Genomic DNA, 21,639 nt, shown 5'->3' on the forward strand with positions numbered 1-21,639 from the left:
CTATCTGGTCTTTTATCTGTTAGTCAGGAGAGTTCTCAGCAGTTAGTGTTGCATTGGGAGCTATTCATGTCCATCGACTGGTTCAAGTCCAGGAGAGGTCCAGAGAATAGTTTGTGAGACTTGAAATCATGTCTTTACTTAGAATTTATTGCCTATGCATAAGTGCGTTTCTCTGGGAAAAAAAAAAAGAAAGAAACACATATGTGCATGTTCAGATAAAAGGTAGATCACCATTATCCATCCTACGGGAATCTACCTCCTGAACTACAAATCAAAATGCTGACAAAGTTTTCTGTGCCACTGCTGGGTGTAAAAGGATGTATGTGAAGTATAGGTAACAAAATGAAATGATGGGATTTTAGAATAGTCTGATGACTAAGAGAGTTGTGTCTTAATTAGAATCAGAACTACCCTGAAAAACCCAAAGCACACAGCCCTCATAGGTGATTCATTTTAATGCAGAAATGGTGATCTCCATTATTTGCATTATCAAGATCTTTAGTTTCTTGATAGGAAGTCTGTATCTTATTTTGGATCCAGCATTATGCATTGTGTGGTCCTGGGAACACACAGGCAGGGCTGACATTCAGCAGTGTGCCCAGTATGGCTAAAGCAATGATTTAGCTACCATCTATTCTGTCAGTGCCCATTCCTTGCTAGATGGTAAATATTTTGTAATATCCTTTCTCTCTCTCTTTCTTTCCTTATCACAAAGATATTTTATCTTAGAGCACCTATTTTCACAAAAGGGAATGGAATACACTGTAGACGGCAGATAAGTGTGTATTTTTGTATACTGACACAGTGTATTTCTTCTATATTTTATGGGAAGGTGATAAAATACACACATACCTATACATACACATGTATAGATACATTAGTATGTGTATATATGTATGTTATGTGCCTCTATTTACTCTCCAGAGCATATGTATGTATATACATCACCTGCACATGTACATGTTTATGTAAATGTACATATTATGTATCACCTCCCTATAAAATATAGGATAAACATATTGAGTAGCTGTGTAAAAGTATATGGCATTATCTCCCATCTGCAGTGTATAGTGTTTGATTCCCTCTAGGGAAACTGTGCTGTAAAATAAACCATTCACCTTTGTTTTTAGAAGTGTGCACCAATAACAAAAACATAAAACTGGAAGCCCAATCACACTTCAAGATGTCATTCTGTGCAATTTAAATCCCCTATGCCAACTTGCACAGCTGTGACTTCAGGAGTTTCCCAGTCGTTTACTGAGAATTCTGGAATGTGTACTAAGATGTGCATGGGGACAGAGAATGGAGAGTTATGGGCAGGGATTAGGAAGAAGAAATGAACTGAAAGCAAGTGCCAGCAGCTTTGAAGTGCCAGTGTGGGTGTCATGAAAGAAGCCGTTAGCCTTGGGAGGAAGGCAAGAAGAGCTATCAGCTTTAGGATCAGACAGAGCTGAGTCTCAGCTCACCAGTTTATGAACCTCCTTGATCTTTATACTATCCCCACAATACTGCTTCACAATTTTACTGTATCGTTTTTCTAATAAGCAGTTTTCCTGCTCTCAACTAGAAATAGACAATACCAGGGTTCTTGTCAAACCCTTAGCACATCCTCTCCTCAACCTGTTCTACAAGTTGTAGACCAAATAAAAGCCATTAGATGAGACCTTCCTCAAAACCCACAATCTTCTTGTAGCCATTCTCCCCCTCTCCTATTGTGATGGAAGAGCTGTGTCTTCTTTTGGGGTCTGAGCTTCTCAAATAAGCTCTACTTCCTATCCCCTACTGACTCCCCAGGGATCTTCTCCAGAAACTTTGGAATAATGCTCTTTTATCCACTGATATTTACCATAGATCTAAACAGAACAACACTGATAGGATGCACACTGAGGAATCTTACCACTAGGCGACAAAATGCTTGGCTGGCTATTGATCTATCTGTTTCAAAGAGCTTAAATCGGTTATATCACCAACAACAGACACGAGTTCCTTTTCTTCACAGTCTTGCCCAAAGTTAACATTTTCAAACTTCTTAATGTTTTCCAATCTGATGGGAGGAAAGATAGATCTTATTGAATTTTAATTTTATTTCCCTTTTTATCAAAAGGATTGAGAATATTTATATATTGTCCATTCATATGTCTTTCTCTATGAATTACTTGCCCAAATATTTTGCCCAATTTCATATAAGGTTTTTTTCTTTCTTCTTTAGAATATGATTTTCCTAGAGATCCATCCAAAAGGAAATACTTCAAAAGATGCATTTTCATTGAATAAAATAAAATATGTGATATCAACTTGGACTTGACCACTGGATATTTTTATTCTTTGAAAGGATAATAACAAAAAAGACTAAAGTTCATCACTGGACATAAGAGTATTTGGGATCTCATTAAATGACAAGTTGGGCATTGAGAAGGCTTTTCTTTCAGCACAATAACATTAGAGGGGTGGCCTTTGTCATGGTGGTCTTCTTGTCTAGAGAGCAGCCTGATATAACAAAGGAGAGAGCCTTGGCTGTGTCCAGGGAAGATACTCTGAAGGGCCTGAATCCAGCCATTACTTATTTTGACTTCTCTCACTGATTACAGAATGAGGCTGCTATCCAGACCTTACTGGCTCTTCCAAACAGATGTGTGCAGGTGGCCTGCAATCTCAAATGCTCCTCTATAAATAAAATTTGTTAGGGGATTAAGTCATCACCTGTCAGTCTTGAAAAGAGCAGATTGGACCCCTGAGCCTGACCACTGGAAGACCTGAGGGGTGTCCCTGGCATCTGCTTCTTCATGGAAGCTGTCTGTTCTAGATCTGTCTTTGTACCTCTAGAGATTTCTGACTTCTTTTTTCTTTTTTTTTACAAAACACACAGTCCATAGGCGATGTAATGCATTAGATTATACAGGGGATAATAAAGCGTTCATATTTTCCTCTCTCACCAGATACAAAACAGATGTGTTTCTGAAGCAGCTCAGAAAGTGAAGGTGTAAGGAAGGAAAAACCACATTTTACAGCCAAGAAAATGAAAGAACTATATTTTCAGGGTCATGATGTGAATACAGGCTCACCTCCACACCTGGGTAAGGCCATTTGTCAACTTAAAAAGGGGAAAAAGTGAATGGTCCATTTGAGTTTCTGTTATCTGTATGTAATATTTGCATGCACATTGAGATGAACCTACGAATTAATGATAATAATAATGAAGCAAAAAGTTCTTCAATAGACTGAAGTCTCATCTTACTGAGTGCCTCTGAGATCAGTGTCCTCTTCTGTGGATATTATAGATCATAGTACAGTGGGAAATTGAATTAATTTATTTGAGTTGCAGTCTCCTGGTGTGTAACATGGGAATGCTGCCATTCTGTTTGAGCCCAAGTACTAGAGTTCGAACTGAGGTAAGAAAGAGTACAATCTTATACTATAATTTTTGCAATAAAAAAATCACTAAGACTCAGTGTGGTTTTTGCATTTCCCATGGTTATACAGTTGATAAGTGAATTCAGATTCAACCTAGACCTTAAGCCTAGTAATATTTCTGTTATTACACTTTACTTCCCCTCTTGGTACACTGAAGTTTGATGATCCACGGAGGCAAGAGTATGAAAGTGGTTAAAAAACAAAAACCTAAACCTGCAGTCAGTTATGCTACTTACAGTACAAATTCTTAAAGAGAGAGAGGGGAAGGCGAGAAAAAGGGAGTATTCAGCCTGTGTCAATCAATTCAAAATAAATTTCATGTCAAATTATTATGATAGGTGCTCAGGGTCCAGAGAAGTTGTTTCCAAATTCAGCAATTTTGACATTTTGAGTTCAGTAAATTTTTTGATGGGGTGCCTGGTTCATTGCTTCTATTAGGTCCATACCATTTCTATCCTTTATTGAGCCCATCTTTGCATGAAATATTCCCTTGGGATCTCTGGTTTTCTTGAGATCTCTAGTCTTTCTCATTCTATTGTTTTCCTCTATTTCTTTTCATTGATCACTGAGGAAGGCTTTCTTATCTCTCCTTGCTATTCTTTGGAATTCTGCATTCAGATGGGTATATCTTTCCTTTCCTTCTTTGCCTTTAGTGTCTCTTCTTTTCTCAGCTATTTGTAAGGCCTCCTCAGACAGCCATTTTGCCTTTTTGCATTTCTTTTTCTTGGGGATGGTCTTGATTACTGCCTCCTGTACAATGTCACGAACCTCTGTCCATCATTCTTCAGACACTCTATCAAATCTAATCCCTTGCATCTATTTGTCACTTCCACTGTATAATTGTAAGGGATTTGATTTAGGTCATATCTAAATGGTCTAGTGGTTTTCCTGCTTTCTTCAATTTGAGTCCAATTCTTGCAATAATTTGAATTTTATATAGAATTTTGTATAGAAGAACTATACAAAAATGATCTACTGACCCAGATAACCATGATGGTGTGATCACTCACCTAGAGCCAAACATCTTGGAATGCAAAGTCAACTGGGTGCTTTGAAGAATCACTATGAACAAAGCTAGTGAAGGTGATGGAATTCCAACTGAGATAACTCAAATCCTAAAAGATGATGCTGTGAAAATGCTGCACTCAATATGTCATCAAATTTGGAAAACTCAGCAGTGGCCACAAGACAGGAAAAGGTCAGTTTTCATTCCATCCCCAAAGAAAGGCAGTTCCAAAGAATATTCAAATTACTGCACAACTGCATTAATCTCAAGGAGAAGGCAATGGCACCCCACTCCAGTACTCTTGCCTGGAAAATCCCATGGACGGAGGAGCCTGGTAGGCTACAGTCCATGGGGTCGCTAAGAGTCGGACACAACTGAGCGACTTCACTTTCACTTTTCACTTTCATGCACTGGAGAAGGAAATGGCAACCCACTCCAGTGTTCTTGCCTGGAGAATCCCAGGGATGGTGAAGCCTGATGGGCTGCCGTCTATGGGGTAGCACAGAGTCGGACACAACTGAAGTGACTTAGCAGCCACAGCATCATTAATCTCATACACTAGCAAGTTCAGTTCAGTAGTTTCGTTGCGTCCAGCTCTTTGTGAGCCCATGAACTGCAGTACGCCAGGCTTCCTTGCCCATCACAAACTCCTGAAGTTTACTTAAACTCATGTCCATAGAGTCAGTGATGCCATCCAACCATCTCATCCTCTATTGTCCCCTTCTCCTCCTACCTTTAATCTTTCCAAGCATCAGGGTCTTTTCAAGTGAGACAGTTCTTTGCATCAGGTGGCCAAATTATTGGAGTTGTGGCTTCAGCATCAGTCTTTCCAATGAATATTCAGGACCGATCTCCTTTAGGATGGACTGGTTGGATCTCCTTGCAGTCCAAGGGACTGTCAAGAGTCTTCTCCAATACCATAGTTCAAAAGCATCAGTTCCTCAGCCCTCAGCTTTCTTTATAGTCCAACTCTCACAACCATACATGACTACTGGAAAAACTAAAGCTTTGACTAGATGGGCCTTTGTTGGCAAAGTAATGTCTCTGCTTTTTAATATGCTTTCTAGGTTGGTCATAGATTTTCTTCTAAGGAGCAAGCATCTTTTAATTTCATGGCTGCAGTCACCATCTGCAGTGATTTTGGAGCCCCCCAAAATAAAATCTTTCACTGTTTCCATTGTTTCCCCATCTATTTGCCATGAAGTGATGGGGCTGGATGCTGTGATCTTAGTTTTCTGAATTTTGAGTTATAAGCCAACTTTTTCACTCTCTTTCACTTTCATCAAGAGGCTCTTTAGTTCTTCACTTTCTGTCATAAAGATGGTGTCATCTGCTTATCTAAGGTTATTGATGTTTCTCCCAGCAGTCTTGATTCCAGCTTGTGCTTCATCCTGCCCAGCATTTCTCATGATGTACTCTGCATGAAAGTTAAATAAGTAGGGTGCCAAATAAAGCCTTGACATATTCTTTTACCAATTTGGAATCAGTCTGTTCCATGTTCAGTTCTAACTGTTGCTTCTTGACCTGCATATAGATTTCTCAGAAGGCAGGCCAGGTGGTCTGGTTTTCCCATCTCTTTCAGAATTTTCTAGTTTGGTGTTATGCACAGAGTCAAAGACTTTGACGTTTTCAGTAAACAGAAGTAGATCTTTTTCTGGAACTATCTTGCTTTTTTGATGATCCATCGGATATTGGCAATTTGACCTCTGGTTCCTCCTCCTTTTCTAAATCCAATTTGAACATCTAGAAGTTCACAGTTTATGTACTGTTGAAGCCTGACTTGGAGAATTTTGAGCATTACTTTGCTAGCATATGAGACGAGTGCAATTGTGCGGTAGTTTGAACATTCTTTGTCATTGCCTTTCTTTGGGATCAAAATGAAAACTGACCTTTTCCAGTCCTGTGGCCACTGCTGAGTTTTCCAAATTTGCTGGCATATTGAGTGCAGCACTTTCACAGCATCATCTTTCAGTATTTGAATTATCTCAGCCTGAATTCCATCACCTCCACTAGCTTTGTTTGTAGTGATGCTTCCTAAGGCCGATTTGACTTCGAATTCCAGGATGTCTGCTTGTAGGTGAGTGATCACACCATCATGATTATCTGGTTCATGAAGATCTTTTTTGCATAGTTTTTCTGTGTATTCTTGCCACCTCTTCTTAGCATCCTCTGCTTCTGTTAGGTCCATACCATTTCTGTCCTTTAGTGAGCTCATCTTTGCATGAAATGTTCCCTTGGTATCTCTAATTTCCTTGAAGAGATCTCTAGTCTTTCCATTCTGTTGTTTTCCTCTATTTCTTTGCATTGATCACTGAGGAAGACTTTCTTTTCTATCCTTGCTATTCTTTGGAACTCTGCGTTCAAATGGGTATATCTTTCCTTTTCACCTTTGCCTTTGTGTCTTTTCTTTGCCTTTGTGTCTTTTCACCTTTGCCTTTGTGTCTTTTCTTTTCTCTTTGCATTTCTTTTTCTTGGGGATGGTCTTTATCACTCCCTCCTGTTCAATGTCATGAACCTCTGTCCATAGTTCTTCACTCACTCTATCTGATCTAGTCCCTTGAATCTATTTTTCACTTCCACTGGAGCAAAAGTCAGACTTAAATTGAAGAAAGTAGGGAAAACCACTAGACCATTCAGATATGACCTAAATCAAATCCCTTACACTAGCAAAGTAACACTCAAAATTCTCCAAGCGAGGCTTCAACAGTATGTGAATCGATAACTTCCAGATGTACAAGCTGGATTTAGAAGAGGCAGAGGAACCAGAGATCAAATTTCCTCATTGAAAAAGCAAGAGAGTTCCAGAAAAATTTCTACTATATTTATTGACTACACTAAACCTTTTGACTATGTTGACCACATCAAACTGTGTAAAATTCTTCAAGATATGGGATTGCCAAACCACCTTACCTGCCTCCTGAGAAATCTGTATGCAGTTCAAGAAGCAACAGTTAGAAGTGGACATGGAACAACAGACTGGTTTCCAAAATGGGAAAGAAGTATGTCAAGGCTCTATATTGTTACCCTGCTTATTTAGCTTATATGCAGAGTACATCATGAGACATGCCAGGCTGGATGAAGCACAAGCTGGAATCAAGATTGTCAGGAGAAATATCAGTAAACTCAGATATGCAGATGACACCACCCTTATGGCAGAAAGCGAAGAAGACTAAAGAGGCTCTTGATGAAAGAGAGGAGAGTGAAAAAGTTGGCTTAAAACTCAACATTCAAAAAACTAATATCACAGCATCCAGTCCCATCACTTCATGGCAAATAGATGGAAATATGGGCAGACTTTTTTTTCATGGGCTCCAAAATCACTGCATTTGGTCACTACAGACATGGAATTAAAAGATGCTTCCTCCTTGGATTAAAGCTATGACTAAGTTAGACAGCATATTAAAAAGCAGAGACATTACTTTGCCAGCAAAGGTCCATCTAGTCAAAGCTATGGTTTTTCCAGTAGTTGCATATGTGAGAGTTGGACCATAAAGAAAGCTGAGCACCGAAGAGTTGATGCTTTTTAACTGTGGTGTTGGAAAAGACTCTTGAGAGTCCCTTGGACTACAAGGAGGTCCAACCAGTCCATCCTAAAGGAAATCAGCCCTAATATTCATTGGAAGGACTGGTGCTGAGACTGAAACTCTAATACTTTAGCCATCTGATGAGAAAAACTGTCTCATTGGAAAATACCCTGGTGCTGGGAAAGACTGAAGGCAGGAGGAGAAGGGGACAACAGAGGGTGAGATGGTTGGATGGCATCACCAACTTGATGGACTTGAATTTGAGCAAGCTCCAGGAGTTTTGATATTCAGGGAAGCCTGGTGTGCTGCAGTCCGTGAGGTCACAAAGAATTGGATGTGAATGAGAGACTGAACTGAACTGAATTTGTACATTGCAGGATGTTTAGCGGCATTCCTTCCTTCTACCCACTAGCTTCTAGTAGCAGCCCCCACCCTTCCCCAGTTATGACAGGGTGACCAAAAATTTTTATGACCAAAAATGTCTCTACACATTGTAAATCTCCACCACCACAATAGTCAGTTGAGAATTACTGGTGCAGCAATACGGTGTGTGGACACTTGTTCTCTAAAGAGTGTGTACACGGTAGGATAGAAAGGTAGCTTAAGACCTGTGGTAAAATATGGCTCTACTAAATGTGGAAGCTGGGGAATTTAGTATTGAGGATATTATGGAAGGCTTTATGTGGGATACCAAAGAACTTTGTCTGTGTTTTTGTCTTTAGATTTTTATTTCATGTTGCTGTTCTTTAGTTACTATGTCCTGTCTAACTCTTTGTGACCCCATGGCCTGCAGCATGTCAGGCTTTCCTGTCCTCCCCTATCTCCTGAAGCTTGCTCAAACTCATGTCCCTCGAATTGGTGATTTTATCTGACCATTTCATCCTCTACACCCTGTTCTCCTTTTGCCTCAATCTTTCCCAGCATCAGGGTCTTTCCAGCGAGTCAGCTCTTCGTGTCAGATGGCCAAAGTATTGGAATTTCAGCTTCAACATCATTCCTTCCAATGAATATTCAGGACTGATTTCCTTTAGGATGGACTGGTTTGATCTCCTTACTGTCCAAGGGACTCTCAAGAGACTTCTCCAGCACCACAATTCAAAAGTATTAATTCTTTGGCACTTAGCCTTCTTTATGGTCCAGCTTTCACATCCATACATGACTGCTGGAAAAATCATAGCTTTGACTATATGGACCTTTGTTAGCAAAGTGATGTCTCTGATTTTTAATATGCTGTTTAGATTTGTCAGAGCTTTCCTTCCAAGGAGGAAGCATTTTTAATTGCATGGCTGCAGTCCTCATCTGCAGTGATTATGCAGCCCAAGAAAATAAAATCTGTCACTATTTCTACCTTTTCCCCTTTTATTTGTTATATAATGATGGGACCAGATGCCAAGATCATATTTTTTTGAATGCTGTGTTTTAAGCCAGCTTTTTCACTCTCCTCTTTTCTTATCTTAGCTCCTCTTTACTTTCTATCATTAGAGTGGCATCATCTGCATGAGATTGTTCATATTTCTCCTGGAAGTCTTGTTTCCAGGTTCTGCTTCATCCAGCCTGACATTTCACATGATGTACTCTGCTTAGAAGTTAAATAAACAGAGTGACAACGCACAGAATCATTGCGCTCCTTTCCCAGTTTTGAACCAGTCCATTGTTCCATGTCTGATTCTAACTGTTGCTTCTTGACCACATTCAGGTTTCTCAGGCAGGTAAAGTCTAGCATTACCATCTGTTAAAGAACTTTCCAGTTTGTTGTGACCCACACAGTCAAGTGTTTTAGCATAGGCAATGAGCAGAAGTAGATGTTTTTCTGGAATTCCCTTGCCTTCTCTATGATGCAAGGAATGTTGGCAGTAAGATCTCTTGTTTCTCTGCCTTTTCTAAATCCAGTTTGTAAATCTGAAAGTCCTCAGTTCATGTACTGCTGAAGCCAAGCCTGAAGGGTTTTGAGCTCAGATGGTAAATATTCTCCCTGCAGTGAGGGAGACCCAGGTTTGATCCCTGGGTCGGGAAGATCCCCTGGAGAAGGAAACAGCAACCCACGCCAGTATTGCCGGTATTCTTGCCTGGAAAATCCCATGGATGGAGGAGCCAGGCAGGCTACAGTCCAAGGGCTCACAGAGTCGGACAAAACTGAGTGACTTCACTTTCACTTTACTAGCGTATGAAGTGAGTGTCATTGTACAGTAGTTTGAACGTTCTTTGGAATTGCTCTTCTTTGAAACTGAAATGAAAACTGACATTTTCCAATCCAGTGGCCACTGCTGAGTTTTCCAAATTTGCTGGCATATTAAGTGCAGCACTTTAACAGCCATTTTAGGATTTGAAATAGCTCAGCTGGAATTCCAGCACCTCCACTACCTTTTTGGTAGTAATGCTTCCCGAGACCCACTTGAGTTCACATTCCAGGATGTCTGGCTCTAGGTGAGTGATCACACAATCATGGTTATCCGGGTCATTAAGAATCTTTTCAGTATAGTTCTTCTGTGTAATCATGTATGAATAATAATTAACTAACTAATTAGATTAATTGACCATATGTGTGTGGGTTTATTTCTGGGCTCTCTACTCAATTCTATTGTAGTATAGTGTGAAGTCTGGGAAAATAATACCCCCGGTTTTGTTCTTTTTCCTCAGGATTGCTTTGTAATTCTGGTTTTTGTTGTGATTCTGTATAAAATTAGTGATTATTTTATTATTGTTTTGTGAAAAATATCATGAGTATTTTGATAGGGATTGTGTTAAATCTGCAGAATGCTTTGGGCAGTAAAGACATCTTAAGAATGTTAATTCTTCCAATCCAAGAATATCTTCCTATTTCTTTGACTCACCTTGAAATTCCTTTATCAATATTTTATGGGTTTCAGAGTTTAGGATTTTGCCTTCCTGGTTTAGATTTTTTCTAGGTGTTTTAGATTTTTCTTCTTCCTAATGTTATTGTAAACAGAATTGTTTCTTTAACTTCTCTTTCTGATACTTCATTATCATCTTAGTGAAAAACAATAGATTTCTGTATATTAATCTTATATTTTACAACTTTACTGAATTCATTGATTTGTTCTAATCGTTTTTTGGTGGAAACCTCTGGGTTTTCTATATACAGTATCATGTTCTCTGCAAATAGTGACAATTTTACTTCTTCTTTTCCGAATTGGATGCTATTTCTTTCTTTCTCTTGTCTGATTGCTACGAATAAGATTTCCAATACCATGATATATAGAAAGTGGCAAGAGTGGAAAGCCTTGTCTTGTTTCTCATTTTAGAGGAAAAGTTTCCAGTTTTTCACTGTTAAGTATGGTGGTAGCTGTGGGTTTGCAATAAATGGTCATTCTTATGTTTAGCTATGTCCCCTTTACACCAACTTTGGTGAGAATTTTATCATAAAGGGATACTGAATTATGTCAACTGCATCTTCTGTATTTATTGAGAGAATCACGTAGTTTTATTCTTTTTGTTAATGGGGTGTATCACTTTGATTGATTTGCATATGTTGAACCATCATTGCACTCTTGTAATAATTCCCTCCTGTCCAAGATGTATGAACTTTTTCATACCTTGTTGAAATCAGTTCATTAATATTTTGTTCAAGATTTTTGCATCTATTGTCATCAGAGATATTGGCCTGGCATTTTTTTGCAAAATCTTTTTCTGGTGTTGGTAGTGGTAGTCCTATAGAATAAACTTTGAAGTATCCCCTACTCTTCAAATATTTTTAATATTTTAAGAAGGATAGGCAACAACTCTTTTTGATACTTTTGCTGAAATTGTCCTGTGAATCCATCCTTTTTTTTGTTATTGTTGTTAATTCAGTTTCATTAGTAGCGATTCCTCTGTTCCAATTGTCTATTTCTTGCTGATCCAATCTTGGAAGATTGTATACTTCTATCCATTTCTTCCACATTATCCATTTTGTTGGCATATAACTGTTTTATTCTGTTATAATATTTTATATCTCTAGATATTGGTTATTATTTTTCCTTTTTCATTTTCTATTTTATTTGTGCCCTCTCTCTTTTCTTTCTTAATGAGCCTTGCTGAAAGTTTATCAGCTTCATTTATCTTTTAAAAAGATGACTTGATTTTATTGGCCTTTTATATGTTTTTTTGGTCTTTATTTCCTCTCTTCACTTTATTGTTTCCTTCCTTCTGTTGACTTTGATCCTTGTTCTTTTTCTAATCCTTTTAAATTGTGGTCCAGGTTGTTTGCTTGAGATTTTTCTAATTTCTTGAGGTAGGTTTCTATCTCTATATGCTTCCCTCTTAGAAATGCTTTTGCAGTATCCTATAGATTTTGGAAAGTTTTCATTTGTGTCATGGTATTTTTATATTTTCTGTTTGGTTTCTTCATTGACACATTGGTTTCCTAGTAGCATGTTGTTTACTCTCAATGGTTTTGTGTTTCCCCATTCTTCTTTATGTAATTCTTTTTTAGTATAAAATTATACTCTTTTAGAGGAGAAGGCAATGGCAACCCACTCCAGTACTCTTGCCTGGAAAATCCCATGGATGGAGGAGCCTGGTGGGCTGCAGTCCATGGGGTCGCTAAGAGTCAGATATGACTGAGTGACTTCACTTTCACTTTTGACTTTCATGCATTGGAGAAGGAAATGGCAACCCACTCCAGTGTTCTTGCCTGGAGAATCCCAGGGACGGCGGGGCCTGTTGGGCTGCCGTCTATGGGGTCGCACAGAGTCGGACACGACTGAAGCGACTTAGCAGCAGCAGCAGCATACTGTTTTAGTTAGGGAAAAAAGTTTGAGATAATTTCTTTCCTCTTAAATTTGTTGAGGATTGTTTTGTGCCTTAGTATGTCATCTATTCCAGAGAATATTCTATGTGCACTTTAAGAGAACATGCATTCTGCTAGTTTTGATTAGAATGTCATGTGAATATCTAGTAAGTTCAACTACTTTAATGTATCATTTAAAACCACCATTTCCTTATTGATTATGTATCTGGATGATCTGTCCTTTACTGTAAGGAAGGTGTTAAAATCCCCTACTATTATTATATTATTGGTAATTTCTCCCTTTTTGCATTTTAATATTTGCTTTATATACTTAGGTGGTTCTGCATTTGGTACATATGTATGCTAATGGATAGTATATCTTTTTGTGCATGTGTACTCAGTTGCTGAAGCATGTCCAAAACTTTGTCACCCTATTGTCTGTAGCCAGCTAGGCTCCTCTTGCCATCAGACTCTCCAGGTAAGAACACTGGAGCAGATTTCCATTTCCTTCTCCAGGGGACCTTTCTGACACAGGGATCAAATCTGTGTTTCCTGCATTGGCAGGTGATTCTTTATCACTACACCACCTGGGAAGCCCTTATATATTCTTGATCCCTTTATCATTATACATGGCCTTCTTTGTCATTGGGAGTTCCCTTGTGTGTGACTTTTTTTTTTTTTTTTTGCTGCCTTTAAAATACTCTCGTTGTCTTTAACTTTTGCTATTTTAATATAATATGCCTTTGTGTGGTCTTTTGTTGGTTAAGCTTGTTGGACTCTCTTTCATCCCTGTACCTGGATTTCTATTTCCTTTTTCAGGTTCTGGATGTGATCAGCCATGATTTCATCAAATCTATTTCTGACCATTTTCTCTCTCTCTCTCTTTTTTCTGGAACACCTATAATTTGAATGTTAGTATGGAATTCCTCGGTGACTCAGTGGTAAAGAATCCACCTGCCAATGCAGGAGATGTAGGTTTGACCCGGGGTTAGGAAGATGCTCTGGAGAAGCAAATGGCAACCCACTCTGGTATTCTTGCCTGGTAAATTCCATGGACAATGGAGCCTTGCAGGCTAAAATCTTTGGGATCACAAAGAGTCAGACACAACTTAGTGACTAGACAGCAATGCTAGACGTTGTGTCAGAGTCCCCTAAACTGCTTTCATTTTTAAAGTTTGCTTTTATTTTTGCTTTTCTGGTTGCTTTCCATTATTCTATCTTCCAGATCACTATGCATTCTTCTGTATCACCTGCTGCTACTGCTAAGTCACTTCAGTCGTGTCCAACTCTGTGCGACCCCATAGATGGCAGCCCACCAGGCTCTGCCATCCCTGGGATTCTCCAGGCAAGAACACTGGAGTGGGTTGCCATTTCCTTCTCCAAATGTATCACCTCTCTGTATCACCTAGTTACCTGTTAATTCCTTCTCTAGTGTATATTTTATTTCAGTTATTTCACTCTTTTTCAGTGCTGACTTGCTGTTTTTAGTTTTCAATTTCTTGTTAAAATTCTGTTTTCATATATTCTTATCCCAATTTCAGTTACCATTCTTATTACTAATGCTTTGAGCTCTTCATCTGAAAACTTATCTCTACTCCATTCATTGTTTTTCAAGTGTTTTTCTTGTTCTTTGTTGGAAAGAAATTCCTCTTTCTTCTCATTTTCTTTAATTGCCTCTCTCTCTATGAAATTAGATGAAATAGTTAGCTGTTTTGACAACCCTCAAAGAGTTCTCTTTGTATGGGGGTGTCCCTAGGCAGTGTCCCCACGTGTTCCTGGGCTGGTTTTGGTTGGAGACCTGAATCTGACATGTACACAGCTTACATCTCCCCCAGGATGTGCTGGCATCTAGCACATTGGTGAGAAGTGAAGCTGGAGATAGAGGGGCTAGTACCAGAGCCAAGTGTGACCTGGGGCTTCTCCCAGGCTCAGCGGTCATCACTGCTATAATTTGGGTGTGCTCAGGTCCCAAGTTGCTGGATCCGAAGCCCTGAGGTGTGGTTCCAAGCTGACTTCATTGCCTCTACGGTTGTGCTCTCTACCCACCGGCAATGGCTGTTTGCCCCAGAGGGGATCAGTGCTAGAGCAAGTGGAGACATAGTGGGCACCTTGTGTGGGCTGGAGCATACACCAGGATGGTCCTAGGAAAACAGAGTTCCAGACAGCTCCTCATCTGTCATCTCTGTGAGTGCAGCAGTGGGAACCTTTAACCCAGTAAGATGTAGTGACAGGTCTGAGCAGCCTCTGTCCCCGCTAAGTATGTGCTCTCCTCAGCAACAGCAGCCCTCACCCTCATGGGGAGCTCTTCCAGAGCTAAAGGGGCAGGGATGCCCACTGGGATGTTCATGGGAAACTGAGCAAGGCCCAGGGCAACTTTGTCTACTCCCTCCACCTTCAGAAGAGGAGTAAGGAAGCCTGTGGGTACCCTCTTCATGAGGAGAGTTCAGGTTTCTTACAACTCTAAGTCCAACTGGTTTTCAAACCAATCAAGAGGACTCATAGTCCTGTTGTCAGACTCCAGGATTGTGGTGCCTCATAAATGGCTTGAACCTCTCACTCCCCAGGGAATATCTCCAAGCCCATAATATCCCCTTCCTCTTCTGTGCCCCCTGCTAGGAGCTTGGGCCCCAACTTGATTGCTTCTCTCCCCCTCCTACCCTACTTGGCATGGATCTTTCTTTACACCTTTGGTTGTAGATATACTTTTCTGCCAGTTTTCTATTTGTTTTCCGTGAGGATTGCTGCACATGTACATGGTTTTTTGATGTGTTAACAGTGGGAGGTGAGCTCCATGTTTTCCTACTCTGCCTTCTTAATCTCCTCCCTCCTCCACTTCCTTTTACTAGACAAGAACCTGATGCCTGGGAAACAGCAAAGACTCATCCCCCTAGGTCAGTCCCTTCTGAGCCCAGTTTTGTTGAGGTGCAGTGGTGAGATGCAGTCTTACCAGAGGAAGCCCCCTCTTGGACAATTTGCCATTTTTTCCCCACAAAAAACTAAGACACAGTTGGATTATAGCTCACGTTGCTTTATGTAACAGGATTCTGCTTTGTTTGTCCAAGTTGGCAAAGTTTCTCTGTGAGGACTGGGAAATCTCTGCAGCTCCAGCAGGAGGCCTGCTGTCAGAGGGAGGGTGGTAGGCAAGAGCCGCTGGTCGTCAGCCCGTGAGAACGCCTTCAGGTGGCCACTGCGTCCTAAACACAGCCCTGGGAGAGCTGACATCTCCTGGAAGGGCTGCCAAAATATTCCCACACAAATATGGAAGTCTGAGCTTTTATTAAATAGCTTACAGTTCCTGCTTCAGCAAATTCAGCCCACCGCTGAGAAGATACCCATCATGCCTTTAAAGTGATATGAAAAGGTTAGCCAAAGAAGAGAATGTTTTGGGGAATCTTCATTCCAGGGGAGAAGTCAACCTCTTCTGCAACCCCTATCTCAACTGGGAAACAAAGCTGGGAGAAACAGGTAGTTGTGAGTCTGTGTGTGTGTGTGTGTGTGTGTGTGTGTGAATCCACATTCAACATGTAATGCTGTTTTTTAAAAATACTAATTTCCTTGATTTAGGAAGGAAAATCTAAATAGAATTAGCTTGTCAACATGAAAGCATTACTGGTTATAATTTATTTCAGAATTTCAAAAGTATTTGGGATAAGGAGTCATCCTTGGCCAATAATTGGCAATATTTTGTACCCGGTTAATGACCTTTTACATATGGAGTTGAGCAGAGTCCATGAGTACAATATATTTCCAGTGTCCCAATGGGTCAGGCCTAATTGATATCATTAGAGCTCCAGTCCTTTCTCATGTGCCCTTGGAGATGTCTGTGTTACCAAGAAAGCTGCTTTTGATTTATTTTGCTTTTCTTCTTCATTCTTTACCTCTTTTCTTTCTTCCTTTCTCAAGTTCTGCTCGAAGGGCGAACTTGTGAAGGTTAAAAACCCACAATCCAACTGCAGAGTTGGAACATTCTGGCTTGCAAATCTGTTTCTAAAGTCAGGACATCTAACGAGATGCCCTTGGCATGTCTAATGGGTAGTGAGGGAATTTTTTTTTTAAGGGGGCTGTATATGTGTAAGACACACTAAAACATTTCAGTCATTTCTCAGATGTTTCTTGTTCCTGTTGGAAGAAAAGTATCTTCTGGCTCCAGCTGCAAAACACTTGAGGTCTCTAAATGATCTTATAAAACTTTTCTCTTTTAAGGTTCAAATTCTATATCCCTTAGCTCTTATATAAGTTTTCATCCTCAGTCAAACTCATAACAAAACTTTTATAGTGATTGGTAAAGTCTTTAGGTTTGACTTATTTTTATTCAAGCTAAAACAATCCAGTAAGTATGTTCAAATTGATTGTGGTAAGTAAGCTTATGTGTTTTAGATTATTTTCAAATTTCTCCATCTGTCAAGAAGAGGGATTCTGAAAGCCATCAGCCAGAGATCATGAATTTCAGTGGATTCTGGCAGTAACCAATGTTCAATTGTGCCATTTAATAGTACAGAGTCAATTAGTGTATTTATTTCTAACAAATAGATTGCATTGAAATATTAAATGCATCATTTTGATGTTTGATTAAAGTAGATATGTGAAAAATATGCCATTCACTAGAATGTTATCCTTGAGATATTTTTGAGTACTTCTTATCTTTATAGAGTTCAAGATAGATTACAGAACACTTTCACAAGCTTTTACTTAATTGATGCTCAATCTATGTAACATATGCAGAGAATTCCTGTGTTAAATAAATATGGAGACTGACAATTAAAGAGGCCAAATAGTTTGCCTAGCTCCACACAGTTGAGCAAGAATAGAGACTAATGCTCATTCCGCATTAGCAGTCTGTTTTTTGGAGGTATACCAAACTCATAATGTGGCTTGCAAAACTGTGCAGCTTGTACAGGTCAGCTGCCCAGTCAAGGCTTTGTGTATATCATTTCATGTTCTGCTAAATCAAACTACTATGATAAGTTTTGTTTGTGTGTTTCTTTCTTTCTTTTTTCTTCTAGGTCTTCTCTGACATTCTCCTCACTGCCTGAAGTATTCTTAGTATATTAATATTTATGTTATGGGGGGAAATAAATTTTTTTTTTACATTCCCTAGTTAGCAAACAGTGCTCTTTACTGTAGGACTTCTCAAGGCCTTTAATATGCTAATAAATGTTGCCAATATTAAAGGCATGCAGACTATGAAGAGTTTGTCTAACTTAAATAATCTTGGGAGGTAAGTTATTTGCTCAAAATCACGTGATCATGCAGCTTAATTAGTGATTCCACTATGCCGGCCTCTGGGTTCTCAGTTCAGAGTCTATGCCATGCCATATTGACTCTGAATTCTCTAGCAGTCATCTGTCTGTTCAATTTGGTCAAAATATTGTTTGAAAGTAAGGCAATCATAGAAAGAAGATGGCATTGAAAAGGAATTGAGATGCTGTAAAGAAATGGAGTTGCTTCCCAGCTTCCATACCAGTTGGTAATTGAAAGTGAGAGCCTTCTGAAGAGAGAGGGGGCTTAAGAACATATCTTCAGCTTGATAGCAACTTCTTCAGATGCAGGGGATCAAGTGTTCTCCAAATCAGTAGCAATGACCAGCTCTAATTTTTCACAAACACATCATTATTCCATATAAAATAACATAATCTACAAGATTAAAACACAAATAGACAAGCATACAACAATATCCTGTTCTCAAAGGGAAAAATTTTCTTTTACAACAGATATTTTAGAGAATATGCATATCAAAGTCTTATAAATTGGCAGAGTCTGACCATTTATACATTTCAAGAAGAGACAGTAAATGAGAAAAATATCTGACATAGCAAGTGATCACAGGGAAGAAAATGTTACCTTCAAACTCGCTATCCCTGACACTTCTGGGTTCCTTGGCTGAAGACCCTAGTCCACTTTATGCAAATTAGAAAAAGATACATCTCCTGGGCTGAAACAACTTTATAGATAAGGCATCACTTCTTCCAGGAGAGCCCAGCCCAGCCCTCTTTAGGGCTGAGAGCTTGGTGAGCTGAACTCAGGCTGGATTCTAGCCCCACGTCCTCCTTAGCTGGGTGCCAAAGTACAGTGAACTGCCTGAACAGCTGCACAGGGAGCACTTTCTACAAGGACTCACTCCTCCTCTTTCTTCTGCTTCTTTCAAACTATGATGTGTCATGCTCAGGCAGCGAACATAGCACGATTACGGATCCATTACCACCTAATACATTTTTATGGGCAAGGAGTGTTCCATAGACCCCCCACCCCCCTTGGGTGCAGATTATATAGCTATAGATTTCTCTGGGATTTTCCAATTTCTTTGCTATGATGCTACATTCCCCCTCTACCCCATTGATCCTGTTCTCTGGAATTCTCTTTCTTATTCATCAGCCTTCCCTCTCTCCAAGCTCGCTTTTGGCATAGGCACTCTGACCCTCATAACCCTGCACATATGTAAGGTACAAAGAACTCCCTGGCCACGATCAACAATCAATCAATCAATCCCAGAGGCAGCATTGAATTACCTTGGTTTTATTCCCACCATCATTCTCCCTCGCCTTTATCCTTCCTCTCAAAGTGTAAAGAATCTTGATATTGTTGGGAAAACAGATGAATGGGTTCAGTTAGCAGAGATATAATACTCGTGGTGTTTCTTTGGGAGATCTGAGGGCTAAAGTGCAAAGGAGCCCCTCTTTTAGGTCAAGGAGTGGCACATGAGCTATTTGCTTTAAAAGGTATTGTGAGAATTAATCAAAATGAAACACAGGTTTGCATTCTCTTGGGGAGAGGTTAGAGCCAAAATGAGGTCGACCTGAGACTAAATCTTCGTTTGGTTGCGGACTGCATGGGAATGGACCAGATGCTTCATCTTGCAGCTCAGTTTCCTAAACTGAAAAATGGGATCGAGAGCGCCCCCCACTGGCTTTGTTGTGGAACGAAACCGAACACCGAATCTAGCGGGAGGATGTTGGCTTCCTGGCCTGGCTCTCTGTCTTGCCTCTAGCTTTTCTCTGGCATTTCCTTTGTTTGACCTTCCCTCTTGCCAGTGGCATCTCTCATCTTCGTCTGCCTTCTCTTCTCTCTGTTCTCCCACCTTCCCAAAAGAAGGTGTTATCTTTTTTCGACCTTGTTCTTTACAGGATTTTCTTTTGCAGGATGATGTCACAGCCTTTCCCCTCCTGTGAATAGAACCATTTTGATCAAGACAAAACCACCATGGGATCCCAGGAAAGGTCACCTGGAGCTGCCTTGTGTAGAACCAGCCCCACAAAGAGACCGCCCTTCATGAAGAACTTTTGAATCGAAAAGAACGTTTCTATTCATCACGGCATCTTTCCCACATAACAAGGGGGAAGTTGAAAGGCTCCCACCTGAACTCAAGGAGCATCACACTCTACATATTTTGCTTCACTGTAACCCTAGAACAGTGAGCTATTCCTCGAAAAAAGGCTTTCATGGCCATTTCAAGAGAAATGCCTTGCAACTGATTAAGAAACTGACCCAGACATAAAGCAAGGGATGAGCTTTCTTGGGTGATTTCCCCCCTAGGGTTACTGTCCCTGGGTCACTGAGAAGCCATTTATGTTTAATAACTTTATACTGATTAAGAGAAAATAACATTCTACCCCATCCACCCCCCATCTCCATTCAATCCCCCTTAGGACCAATTCAGACATTGCAAGTGAACAAATTTAGTGTTTTTCCATGGCATTTAAAGGTTTTCCTTTTCTTGCAATTAAAAATGTGTATACCATAGATTGAATATCTGGACTTCATTATACAGATCTGTGAGAGAAATGAGACTGCGTCAATGTTGAATTGGAAGGGAATACTATTTTTTATTCCTGTTTCTACCTCTGTCCTAGTTTTTTTTTTTCTCTTTTTACCCTAGACTCGTCTTTCATCTTGGCCCCATCAGATACTCTGAATTATGGTAAGCCCATCTGACAAAGCCCTGGAAAAGTACAACTGCCTTTCCAAGAATTAACATCTTCCTATGAGTTTACATGTCAATTCAGAGTTAAACTGGTAAATCCCAGCATTTTTACTCAAAAGCTATTGATTTAAATGTATTTATAGAGCAAACATTAACACTATCCACTGTCAGATGGTCACACATACGCACACTCAGACACCTCAACAACCCATGCTGACCTGTTGGTGGAGATGGCTGCTACATTTTACGAGTCCTCAATACATTAAAAGTGCTCTACACAAAGAAATAATGACTGTCAGAATTATAATAATTAGTAAATGTTAAAGGAAAGGAAAAAAAGACATTGCTACCTTGTAACAACTTACTGAAATCAGCATGTCCAATTTTCCAAGACTCAGTGCTGAGAAAAAAATCCCACCCTAGATTGATATGGTGTGGCTGTCGTGGTGATTCTTGCCAGCCCAATGATATTGACAAATGGCTTTTAGATTTCCTATAAGAGGGAAACAATCTTCTCTGGGATTCCTAAAGGGAGATGAGTTAGAAAGTAGACTATCCCAGATTTTAATAATTTACTTCCTATGTTTTGAGGTCTGCATTTCCTTTCCTAGTTTAATTTGGTTGTTTGGTTCTGTTTGTGAATTCAGAGTAAAATGCACTCATCTGTCAGGATTAAGCCATGTTCTTTTTCTTTCTGTGTAGATGTTCATTTAAGTCCATCCCCGAAGACTGTGCATATTTAATTCTCTAATATGTTTACTGTGATGTAGGTACCCTACTTTCATTTTTCACTTACAGGAAACAGTATTCAGAATTCTCTGTATTTGCAAATGTAGAAAATGATTTAACGGAGAAGCCAGGCTTGATTCCCTAGTCTCTACCTCAGTTCTCCCTTTTGGTTCACAATGAGGTTTTATAAAAATAAAAAATGTATTAAAATAATATACTTAGTAGATAGTGAACACAGTCATGGAATCCTAACCGCACAATTTAAATTGACAGCAGTGGGATTTCTTTATATACAAGAGTCAAGGAAAATTATGAAATCGGA

General features: G+C 39.6%; 1 long non-coding RNA gene across 1 annotated transcript; it reads left to right on the forward strand.

Moving 5' to 3' along the window:
• Window positions 1-15,560: 15,560 nt before the first annotated feature.
• LOC147349797 (uncharacterized) lies at window positions 15,561-20,407 on the forward strand. The gene is made up of 2 exons (XR_015150530.1): window positions 15,561-16,135; window positions 19,807-20,407. It is a non-coding gene; the product is annotated as an uncharacterized LOC147349797 (long non-coding RNA).
• Window positions 20,408-21,639: the final 1,232 nt, after the last annotated feature.

Source organism: Bos grunniens, chromosome 21, assembly GCF_055505025.1.
Source record: "Bos grunniens cultivar Pamir isolate PY7600 chromosome 21, Bosgru_T2T1.0, whole genome shotgun sequence".
Classification (NCBI taxonomy): domain Eukaryota; kingdom Metazoa; phylum Chordata; class Mammalia; order Artiodactyla; family Bovidae; genus Bos; species Bos grunniens.